The sequence below is a fragment of the Anabas testudineus genome, chromosome 4 (assembly GCF_900324465.2).
Source record: "Anabas testudineus chromosome 4, fAnaTes1.2, whole genome shotgun sequence".
Taxonomy (NCBI): domain Eukaryota; kingdom Metazoa; phylum Chordata; class Actinopteri; order Anabantiformes; family Anabantidae; genus Anabas; species Anabas testudineus.
Window position 1 is genome coordinate 1,652,446 of NC_046613.1, and position 11,932 is coordinate 1,664,377.

Consider the following 11,932-nt stretch of genomic DNA (forward strand, 5'->3'; position numbering starts at 1 on the left):
ATGTCTTAGTTTGGTTTATTTAGATGTATTAGTTCACAATCTTGCTTTATTTGAGCAATCGGTTGTACAAACACCAATCTTGGTCAATCTAATATTTAAAATACTCCCAGTTTTGATGGGGGCTTGAGGGCTTTCACATCTGCAGGCTTTAGTTTGTTTTCCCTCTTGGTGCGGTTGTTTTATCTAGCGTAAAAGCTGTAATTGCACTCGAATGCGCACTGTAACAACCGCACTGAGAACCCTGAAAAGAAGTGTTGCACAGTGGGTGAGCACCACTACAGTAAGAAACTAGGATTACCACAGTGCAGTTATATGCCTCTGCCAATCACCCAAGTTGTTGTTTACATGCATTTCTGTCTAGACTCTTATTCTAAGTTCATCCATAAGGTCAAGTTGATGTTTGTGCCTAACATCAAGATAATCCCTCATGGTATCACACTCACAAGGATGCTATGGCTAGACAATCCAAAAACATTAAGCTGCTGTTGCTGGCATGGATGTATGCATTAGAAAAGAATAAATCTGAGTTCATACATACAGTTTTACCATGAGACGTGCTGGACGGTTTATGAATGACATGAGAAATGTGTCTTCTTCTTGTGCTATGGTTTAATGACACCCACTGGAGATTCAACCCCAACATAGATTGATCTCCATCAACCAGTTACCTCATACTCAAACAACAGCAGGGGATAAAAGCACACATTAATTCGCATCATGTCTTTTGCTGATTGTCTGGGAGAATGATCTGTGGAACAGATTTCACTTGCTCTTTAAAATAGACTGATTCTATGCCACTGGGAACTAAATGTAGCCACACCCAACCCAAAGAAATAATAATGGTCCACACACTAGGTCAAAAAAGTAATTGCTTTTTTTAAAACAATTTTTAAGGAAAAGTTTGTTTCCTCCGCAATTTCTGGTCAAATAGATCAAACAGATACCCATTTGTAATATCTGTATCATGTAGGGTTTTTAGGAAAACACAAACCCTTACGCACGCATTTTTGGAAGTTTACATCAGAAGAAGATAAAATCCCAGTTTGACGGTAGAGAATTAGTTTGTTACCCAAAACTTCATTTCACTAATGTTATGGCTTCTAATTAATTAGTCGTAAAGCCAGTATAGTGTAAAGCCAGTATCTCTGATCTCTTTCTTTTTATTGCCACATGCAAGGAAGTTCCCACAGACCTTGTGCCCATATTATGAAAAATCTACCTTTTGGTTATTTTGATGCAATTATATCACTCTAGGGTGCATTTCGACACACACCTCTGACTCCCTGAGTGGTCAATTCAACGTTTCTGCTTGTAATGTCGCATCTCAGGGACAAAATCACTGCTCAGGCTTGGTCTAGACACCACAGTCCGGCATTGTTTTTCCTGGCTGCAGCAGACTCACTCTGAAACAGCAAAATGGCAGCAGCAGAGAGCAATGCGTGGGGAAAAGCTCACCTTTTGGATTTATGGAAAAACTCCTCTTCCTCAATCCTCTCAGGATTTGAACAAACTGTAGATTTTTTTGTTTTTGATGGAGAGGCCTAGTAAATATAACCAGTAGCTTTGGAACGGTTCTAAATACGTACATTTTTAGACTACATGGTTTTATAGTATGACAGTGTTGGGGACTTCAAGGACATGTTTTTTTAGGCCTCAAAACGGCATTATATGGGCACTTTAAGCTTCTTAATAAAAGTTGCAAATGTTGTCAGAGGAACATCAAACTGTTGTAGATGCTGTTATGGCCTTCACCTGTTCTTCCTGCAAAGTTACTTTCTATTAATTGATGTTTGTATGTATGAGGCATTGCTCCATAAAACAGGCAGGTTATCTTTAGGGTAACCTTTAACTGCCAAATATAAATATATATACTGTATTATTCCTAACTCCCTATAAACACACCTGGAGTATATCCTAAAACAAAACTGGATCAGTATTTTCTGATATGAAATCTGAAACATCCCAGAACTCTGTTCTTGGCTCGCTACTTTATTTAATCTTTTGGCCAAAGTACAATATACACAGTCACAGAATGAAATGTCACTGCTATGCTGTAGTACTTGTATTAATAAAGCATTTCAGTTATTTTAGATTTGTTGCTTCAGTATTACAGTAGAAGCAGGTTAAAAATAAGTGATGCTTCCCTTTAATGGACTTGGATCTATAACCAAAACAAACAAAAAAAACAAAACAAAACAAAAAAAGGCTTGATTGGCACATCCTAGATACATTAATATTAAATTATATAGATACATTCATTAAATTACTAAGGTATAGAGGTTATGCAAAAAAAATATTGAAGTAGATGTCCAGGGAACCTTTATTTGACACAGAATTAAAAAGGAGTAGGGCTGTACTCTATTAAGGTTGTCTGTTGTATATATCAGTATATTCAGTGGGAATCCTCCTTGTTTTGTCTATCTGCACAAATAGCTTGAGCCCTCTGTTTCTACTAGATGCTAAATTTGAAACATTACATTATATGAAATTAGTGCTGTGGCCCATTATACTAATTTCTTATCTGAAATATTATAGCACATTGCTTCTCTGCATTTTCTCTTTTCTGTATTATCTAGTGTCCTATTTTTTAACACTGGCTATTATTTGATACTCACTTGTACATTAAAACTGGCATATAAACCAATGAAACTCAATGTGAATGGAAAAATCAATGAAAACCATGAAGTCTTGATACCAGATAAACTGTTTTCTCAAGGTTTTATTGGCTTGCACACAAAAACCTCTTTGCCCTGTGGTTGTACCTTTATTGTCAACCAAAAAGGATACCTCTTTTCATATGGTTTGGATTACTCACAAATATAAAAAGTATCATGGTCATGGGGGTCATAGAAGTGTATTGACTTTTATGTTATTACTGAAGTTCAACAATGTACCAACATCTGCTGGATGTTGATGGAAAATCAAAGACTTATTAAAGATTCCTTCAATAAAACAGCATCTAGTCTTTGTTTAATGGGGAACAATCAAGAGAACACCATCCCAGTTCAGTGACCATGTTCAGTTCAACCTTGAATAAATATGCAGTCATCACTTAATGACTTAGCATTGGCCTTAAGAATCACTGTGAGGAATCTCCGAGTTTTCTTAGACTGGGATATCTCCTTTACTTAATACATAAAATTTATATCTAGAACTGCCCTTTTCACCTGAGGAATATTTCTTACATTAGGAGCATCCTGTCCCAAAGTGATGCCGAAAAACTAGTCCATGCATTTGTTACTTCCAGTCTGGACTATTGAAATTCATTATTAATTAATTTGTCCCAATAACTCATTAAAGAGCCTCCAGTTAATCCAAAATGCTGCAGCCAGAGTTCTGACTGGAATTAGCAAGAGAGATCATATTTCTCCAACGTTAGCTTCTCTCCATTGGCTCCCTGTAAAATCCAGAATTGAATTTAAAATTCTTCTCCTCACTTATAAATCCCTTAATAATCAGGCTCCATCTTATCTTAAAGACCTCATAGTTCCTTATCTTCCAAGCAGAACTCTCCGTTCTCAGACTGCAGGTTTACTTGTGGTTCCTAGAGTTTCCAAATGTGGAACCAGCTCCCAGTTCAGGTTCTGGAGGCAGACACCCTCTCTACATTTAAAACTTTCCTTTTTTAAAAGCTTATAGTTAGAGATGGATCAGGTGACTCTGAACCATCTCTTAGTTATGCTGATATAGCTTAGTCTGCTGGGGGACCTCTACTGATAAACTGAGCTCCTCTCCTCTCTCCTTTCTCCTCTATCCATTAAAATGCCACCATTGCATGTCATTAACTTGGTGTCTTCTCTCTCTTTTAGTTGTGTTTCCTCCTCTCTGTCTCCCTCTCTCTGTACTTTTCTGCAGGTATCCTCGGCCTGGAGCTGTACATCTCCAGAATCCAGTTCATCTGCCCAATGTTCTTGCTGCTTGTTGTTGTTTTTGTTGCCTGCTGTTCTTTTCTCTTCTCTTTCCACTCACCCCATCTGGTCGAGGCAGATGACTGCTCACACTGAGCCTGGTTCTGCTGGAGGTTTCTTCCTCTAAAGGGATTTTTTCTTCTCCACTGTTGCCTTGTGCCTGCTCAAATGGGACTGTTGGGTTTTCTATATAATTCTGTATACAATTATAAAAGCCTAATAAGGTCTTAAACCTTAAACACGGTGGCCTTGTGATTACTTATGTCGTGATTTGGCACAATACAATTAAAACTAAATTGAATTAAGTATGCGCACAGACTTCCTGCCTATGTGTATTTTATTGTGCTTCAAGTCTATTTTTTCCAGGTCTGTGCTCCACAGAAGGCATCAAACATAGTATTTCTAGAAAATCATAAGTAAACACAGTTAAACCAAATAATCTAGCTTTCAATGATGCTATGATGCCAAGAGTCATAGAACTGAGGTTACAATGTGTAACCAGTGCTCCGCATACTCTTTAAATGTCTTTTAACCACATTTTCATGGTCAAACAGACAAAAACAGAACAAAAACTCTATTGTTGTTTTGTCTTTATTTTGAAATATATTTTGCTCTCTTTGTACTCTTTGTAAATAAAACATTTCCAATGTCCAATTGAAAACGCACCATGATGCATTAGGTATAGACAATCGAATGAAAAACATTAAAAACCTAATTATAAGTAGTTAAAAACCTAACCATTTGTATAAGAACATGATTTGCAGGAGACAGGACTGAGACACAGCTACATGCATATGATGAATATCCATTATAGTAACATATTTCATTAATGTTGGACATCATGCTCCTTTAAAGTACAGTGTGTGTGTGTGTGTGTGTGTGTGTGTGTGTGTGTGTGTGTGTGTGTGTGTGTGTGTGTGTGTGTGTGTGTGTGCTTGCGTGTGTGTGCTTGCGTGTGTGTGCTCGCGTGTGTGTATGCAGTTTGGGATTTGATTACTATGGTGATCCCTTAAATCCCTTCATGGTATTTTATGACTGCTGTCACAAAAAAAAAAGATCTGCAAGTGCACTCTTGGTTTTTAAATTACTATTGAAATATAAATATCATTTAAAATGTCATAAAAGTGTGGCCTTTAAAAGCAGTGTGATTGATCCCCTGTTGCCAGGACGTGACAGGCCTGACACAGGCTGACCTGATCGTTTTTATTGCTGCTGCTCCAACCCCAAGCCCAAGCTGTCGCAGGAATTTCCCTGTGTGTGGTGGCTACAGATGAGAGCTGCTTGCAGAGGAGGCTGTGGATGAAAGTGTGCACAGTGCAGCAATACCCCAGACCCCATTAGAAGCTTTTCAGTGTCAGATCAAGTTTAAGTGTTCTGGCCACTTACAGAAGAGACAGACGATACAGTACATTAAAGCTCTCTATAGCTACGCTTCTTGTGATGCAAACTTCTTTAGTCCAAAGCATTACACCTTCCATCACAGCAAAGTATAGGCTCACTAAAAATAAGCCCCTTTACATTGGTTTAGAGTAAGCCCAGACACTTTGCTCAAAATGTAATGCTCAGCTACTCAGTGTGGACACAGACTAGGCTCCTACTGACAGATAAATGCACCTTGCCTAGAGGCAAAATTTGTCATGGCCTTGTCATCTCTTAAGGCTGGTTAACCAGTCAATGCTGTGGCCTCGCCATGCTCTCTGATAAACCAGGCCAACTTGTAAGGACATTTCAGTGGCAAATCTCCCAGTAACCACGAGTAAAGGCACCATGGAGCACCACTGCCGACTCTGTAACATCTGTAAATCCAGTACCTGATTTTACAGTATTACACGTAGATGACAGTACAGCCACATATTTCATAAAGACGAAATATTAATAATATTTAATATAAACTATTTCCTCACAAAGAACTGCTTCTACCTTGTTGCTTTCAATGCCACATAGCAGACAACTGTGACGACAACTCTACAGTGTACATTTTCAGTTTTGCACTTGAGTGCTTTGTCCCATTTCCTGGATACAAATGCACTGACACCCAATGGTAACATTTTTAATGCACAGTAGCTACTTCATGAACCTACAGCACAGATCCAGAGAAGGAACTGCCAAAAGCAGTTTGAAAGATTCTGGACCTGGGAACCAGGGTCAATTAAGAATGAATAAAGAGTTATCATTGCTTTGTTTCATAAATAGTTACTAATTATGAGTACTTGGGAGTTCTGACCTATATGTACAGTGCATAGGCAGATTTATGACCCTTTGTAATCTCTCCTTGAGAAATCAGTGATTGAACAAAAATAGAAGTTTTTTTTTTTTTATTCTGACAATAAATAGCCTGCAGCAGTACACATTTCTCTGGAGATGGCAAGTTCACTTACTACTGTGGTCATGAAACATGATGAGCTTGTTCATCTCCACAGGAAAGCAATTGAGCATTCACTGAGTAAGCTCATTGGGGATGCACATTGATGCTGGCTGGGTCACGTCATATTCTAGTCCTCACTCTGGTTTAACCACCTCACTGTACATGACACTTTTTACAACAGTTTATCTTTGTAAGCTTCTTGCAAATAAACTCATGTACTTTTCACGTTATTGTAATCTGTATTACCTCTTTTATACCAATGGCTGGTTCAGAGCCAGTGCTTACTATCATACCAGATTTTCACATTTAAACATCAAAAGATATACCTCTTGGTCAGGACAACCACTTGAAAGTTGGCACCAACTCTTTGCTCGTCTAGAACTAAGGACCCCTTGCATTAGGGGCTGGGAGCTGGATTATTGTGACCAACAAGAGTTTCCTATGAAGAAAAAAATGTGTGTTTTATTTAATTGATACCAGCATAGTTGATGCTAACTAGATACCTAAAGCTAACAAAAACAAACAATAATATCCTATGGTCATGATTCAAAACGTATTATTAACAATATATTTGCTGTACATAGGAAACGCATTGAGAAGCGGAAATATGTTGGATCAGTAGTGTTTGCATGGTGCAAAGTTGTCGTTTGTTGCTTTTGATGCTTGTTGTTGTATTTAGCATTAACATTTCTGTAAAAGTAGAGGCGTTCACGGATGTATAATGCTGTAATGATGTGGCTCTATGGTGGCTTTCTAGTCTGTGGAAAAGCAAACTTAGTTAACCACCCCTGAGTCCAGTCCAGAACTAGCACCTAATTTGTGTTGAGAGCCCCTGGACACCAGAATAACATTTCCTTTATGTCAAACATAACAAATGAACAAAATGACATTCCTTAAATGTTGCTTTTTACGTATATTAATGCTATTTTTGCTTATTCATTTTTACTTTAGCTACTACATCTTCTTAGCAGTGTTTAGTTTGTCCTCTAATACAGAATACATGTACAGCATATAAAGATCATTTGTAGCAAAAGGATGGAGACCATATGACAGAAGAAGCAAACAGCCGTGAACTAAAACTCATACTTCCATGAAGCAAAACTGGCACTGTTCAGCAGATAGCTGTTCTATATCATTATGAGAAGAGTGATCATGATCACTGACTGATACAGACATCTAAACACCTGTGCAATTTCAGGTTGAGTGCCTTGCTTGAGGACACTTCATTTGTGTGCTGGTAGAAGTAGAGTGTCGGGCTTCTGTTTGAGTGGTTTGCGTTTTTTACATAACTTTTTCCGAAAAAAAAGTGGAAAAACATTATGTGATGGAACTCCTCTCAGCCTCAAGCGTCCTCTATGTCATGTGTCACTGGCATGCACGCGCATACACGCACACATTCCCTACATCAGACTGTACAAACCCTGCCTATCAGCTGAGATTGTGGTCTAATTCAAGCTGGCAGATAGGAGTCAGGATGAGAGCAATGGGTAATCAAGGAGACAGACGAGAGAGAGAGAGAGAGAGAGAGGAGGTAAGTGCACATAGTGAGAGAAGGCAAACTATAAAACATGAAAGTAGAGGAAGGAAGAAATTCAACCCGACAGTATATGAGTTCGCTTTGAGAGGCGGGAGAGGGCAATTCAAATAGAATTAGAATCTCTTCATTTGGCAAAAATGAAAAACCATGCAGCAGTTTGTGTAGGTGTGACAAAGAAGCACCAACAACCTTCAGGTAGATAATAGTGCACAGTCCCGGGTTAAGCAAAGTAGGATGTCACTTTATCCTGCCAGTCATTTTACTCTTTTACAGTCAGTTATTTTATTGCTGTATGATTTCACAGCCTGATCAGGAACCGCTTTGAAACTGAGATAAGCCATATAATGGGATTCTAAATATTAAACAAGTGATTGAAATAATAATATTGTTTATTTCTTAACATAGCAAAGCATAGATTCTTTTTCTGTTTCAAAAATGTTGAAATCGGAAAAACCTGCCTGTCCAGGTAGGACATAAACAGAAATAGTAACAGGCAATGGTACAATACAGAGATCATTGTGTGAAATGTGACGTTTTTGTCATTTAGATTTCGCTTTATAGCTATTAACTACAATTTTATGTAGCCAATATCACCACATGCATTTTTTACTTCAAAAAGAAGCATGTAATAAATAAATATTAGTTGTACCTCTTGTATCTGACTGTGTATATGAGTAAATCAGAGGTGACAACCGACGGCGCTTACTGCTCGGAGCAAGTGACATGTTTCCATCATTGTTGTGACTTTGTAAACAACCTATAGGGGAAAAATGAACAATCACATGCTCAAAATTCAGATGGCAGTCAAGAGGCAAACAAAAAGCAGAATTTATAAGATCGAAAAAGCCCACAGTGTGCTAGTTTAGATGAGTTTATGACAGTAAGCAAATATAAAACAACATGATACATGTTGTACGCTGTGTAATGAGGTATGATTTGTGTGAAGTTTAGATTGAATTGAAACATTTGCCTGCTATGGAGGCAGTAGATATGGATACATACAGTACTACAGTATATTCCTTGTCTTACAGACCGAAGTTACGAGACAGAAATTATCAAAAATTGTTGAATTTAAGAATATCCCGAATTAATCTTCACACATTCCAGTGAAACTAGCTGTGCGTCTACACTTGTGTGGGGTTTGTAGGCAACTGCTCTACCAACTGATCTGGGATCAACTGATCCCACTAGGATTAGATAGAGTCACTTGTAACGTTACACTTGTTAACTGTAGGTTAATCATTTTTAAAGGTTTAGTGAAAAAGCCACCAACACTAAGTGGATTGGTTTGAGCAACCTACACACAAACACAAACTACAGGTACCTTGAGAGTTTCTGACTTCAGGCTGCAGTTCTCACCATAGCAACACAGTGGAGTGACATCACGTCAAATCACCTGTTAAGCCAAACCACAATTTTTTCTAACCTTAAAAACAGTGTGGTTAAGTGAGTGCTGGAAGTCAAAAAGGTTCCAAAATACTCTTGTCACACACTGAAATATCAGATATTTCCTCAGGGAGAAAATCACTAGTCTGGGAATGTTTTAATTGATATGTGTGACTTTTCAAGTGTCGACATGTCCTCATCATGTTAATTGAAAATGTGATCTGGTTGCAGTTCCGTACAAAACAATATTGGTGATGGTGATTTATTTGTCTAAGAATGGCATTTATAGGATACAGGGTCAACTCTGGCAGCACCGGCTATTTCAGCATTCCTGAAATTGTTCCACATTCTGTTTTATCTGTTCACTTTTTTATGGTTTTTAGCCAAAAACAACAAACAAAGGTGCTTATTGTCTTGCCGTTGCTTGTCGTCAAAGGTCATAAATGGACAATAACAGCTGTCTCATATGATTGATATGATATTTGATATGAAATTTCCTTTCATGTTAAAAAATAAAGCAATACCTAAACAATATTATCTGTGACTTGTGTGTAGAACCACCATACAATACAACATAAATACATGCATCTAATTACTTTCATTTCATGGAAGCAGCACAGTGTAGTTTGTTTGCAGTTGACGCGATGGATACAGCACGAGGAGAGACATTTGAGAGTGACTGGGGAAGACAGGGAAAGCAGAGCAATAGAGGGAAAATGGACGCAAGATGAAGAGAAAGAGACGCCTGAGGGGAAATGGAACGAAGGGGAAGAAAAAGGATTTAAGAGAGTGAAGGCTGGAGAAATGGGAAGGACAGCGATGATGGAGAGGATGTGTGAGATAAAGAAAAAACAAAGCGAGGGGAGAGATGGACAGATATGGACAGACAATATGAAACAGCAGCAGAGAGAGAGGAGGGGGAGGGAGACGAGAAGAGAGAGATGAGAGGAGCGAGTGAAGTGGAGGATGGAGGAGAGCAGTGATCAGTGCCGGGCTACGACCCCACTTAGTGACCAGGCTGAAAGCTTTCCACTTCAGCAGCCTGCTGGCTGCACGCCTCGCACCACATCCACTCACAACATGTACACACACTATGACTTCAGCACAGTTCAGCACCCATACACACACACACACCTTTTCACATCTCAACACAATTTGAAGGCACGCTAGGAAAAGATTTTTGGATAACATGCAAGCTTTCTTATCAGTCCAAATCACAACATCAGGCTCCATCCGTCCCACCCCCATTCATTCTATCGACCACACCTTCGTCCTACACCCACAAAAAATTCTGTTATTGTACTACGTCCACAAATTGGATGAGTCAATACAGAAAAGTGCCAGAACTGTGACATTTCCTCCTCATTTTTCTGAAGTTACCTTACATAGATTGTGGTTATTGAAGTCCTTACAATTGTTTTACAGGTAGCTGTATGCTGTTTTGCCTTTGTTTCCTGTAACACAGGAAAGTACCTGAGATTTTTTTGTTTGTTTGTTTGTTTATTTTAAATCAAAACTCACTCTAAAATCCAGTGTACACACGCAAACTGACACTGCGTGTCTTTTGTTGTCCAAAAACACACTAGTGAGCCACACACTGACTCGGTGCCACAACACTGTCCTGCTGCCACAAATACTAGAGCGCCAAATGAGGATTAATAAGCTGCTTAAATTAGTCCCATTCTTGTTTGATTAAAAACTAGATCAAGCAGCTATTTTAAGAAATGACTGAACCTTATTAATTGTGAAAGAGGCCGTTTTACTGGACTGACCACTAATTGAAATATAGATATATTTTATTTAAAAAAAAGGCAACTACACCCTATTATTTGTTTTTTTTTATTTTATTATTTACATAGCATTTTGATGATGATTGAGTTATGATATCCACACAGAATATTCTTTTCGACTAAAACTTATATAGTTCCTACAAATAACTAGAAACGTATCATGTACATACGTTAAAATGAAATGATGACATCACTCTTGTACTGAAATTGTGCATTAAATTGTAGATCAGGCACAGAAATCATTTAAGAGTTGGAGGGTGACCCTCTACCTTATGTCCACAACATCTCTGTTCATAGGAGGTCTATTCAGTGTGAGCTGGGAATCCACCCTGCTGCACTGCTGCCTGCTTTCTGACATTTACCTCCCTCCACCTCCCCAGCCCCTACGGCTCCTGTAGTACGTATGGTACAGGAAAATGAATGTTTGCAATATGTGTTCTTGTTGATTTTGTTAGGCTCCAACGGGGCTTCATGAGCTCAGGCACAGTCTGTGTTATGTTTACAGTATGTGTGTGAAAGCCGTTCTGTGGCTCAACAGCAATCACATTGCTTCATCTTTGACAACAAAATAAAAATTGTAATTTCAGGTCTAAAAATTGTCAGTTACAGTTGATGTCATTCAGTCTGGGTTTTACAGGAGTCATATGCTGGGTACTGGTCTTTAGAGAATAATATAAATATCTGGGAGTCTGTTGGATTAGGTCAGTCATTTTAAAGGGGGTGAATATTAATGCAAACACTGAAAGTCACTCAAAGTCGCCAACCTTTATTGATCAATATTGATTTATAATGTCAATAAATCCAGCGGGGTGAATTCCCTTTTATAGACACCGTACATACCTCTACATGCTCATGATGGTCTACAGTATTTTTCAGTGCTAAATGTATTGATAAAACAGCCCAACCAGCACGCACCAGGAGGAAGAGAAAACTATAATACTACTCT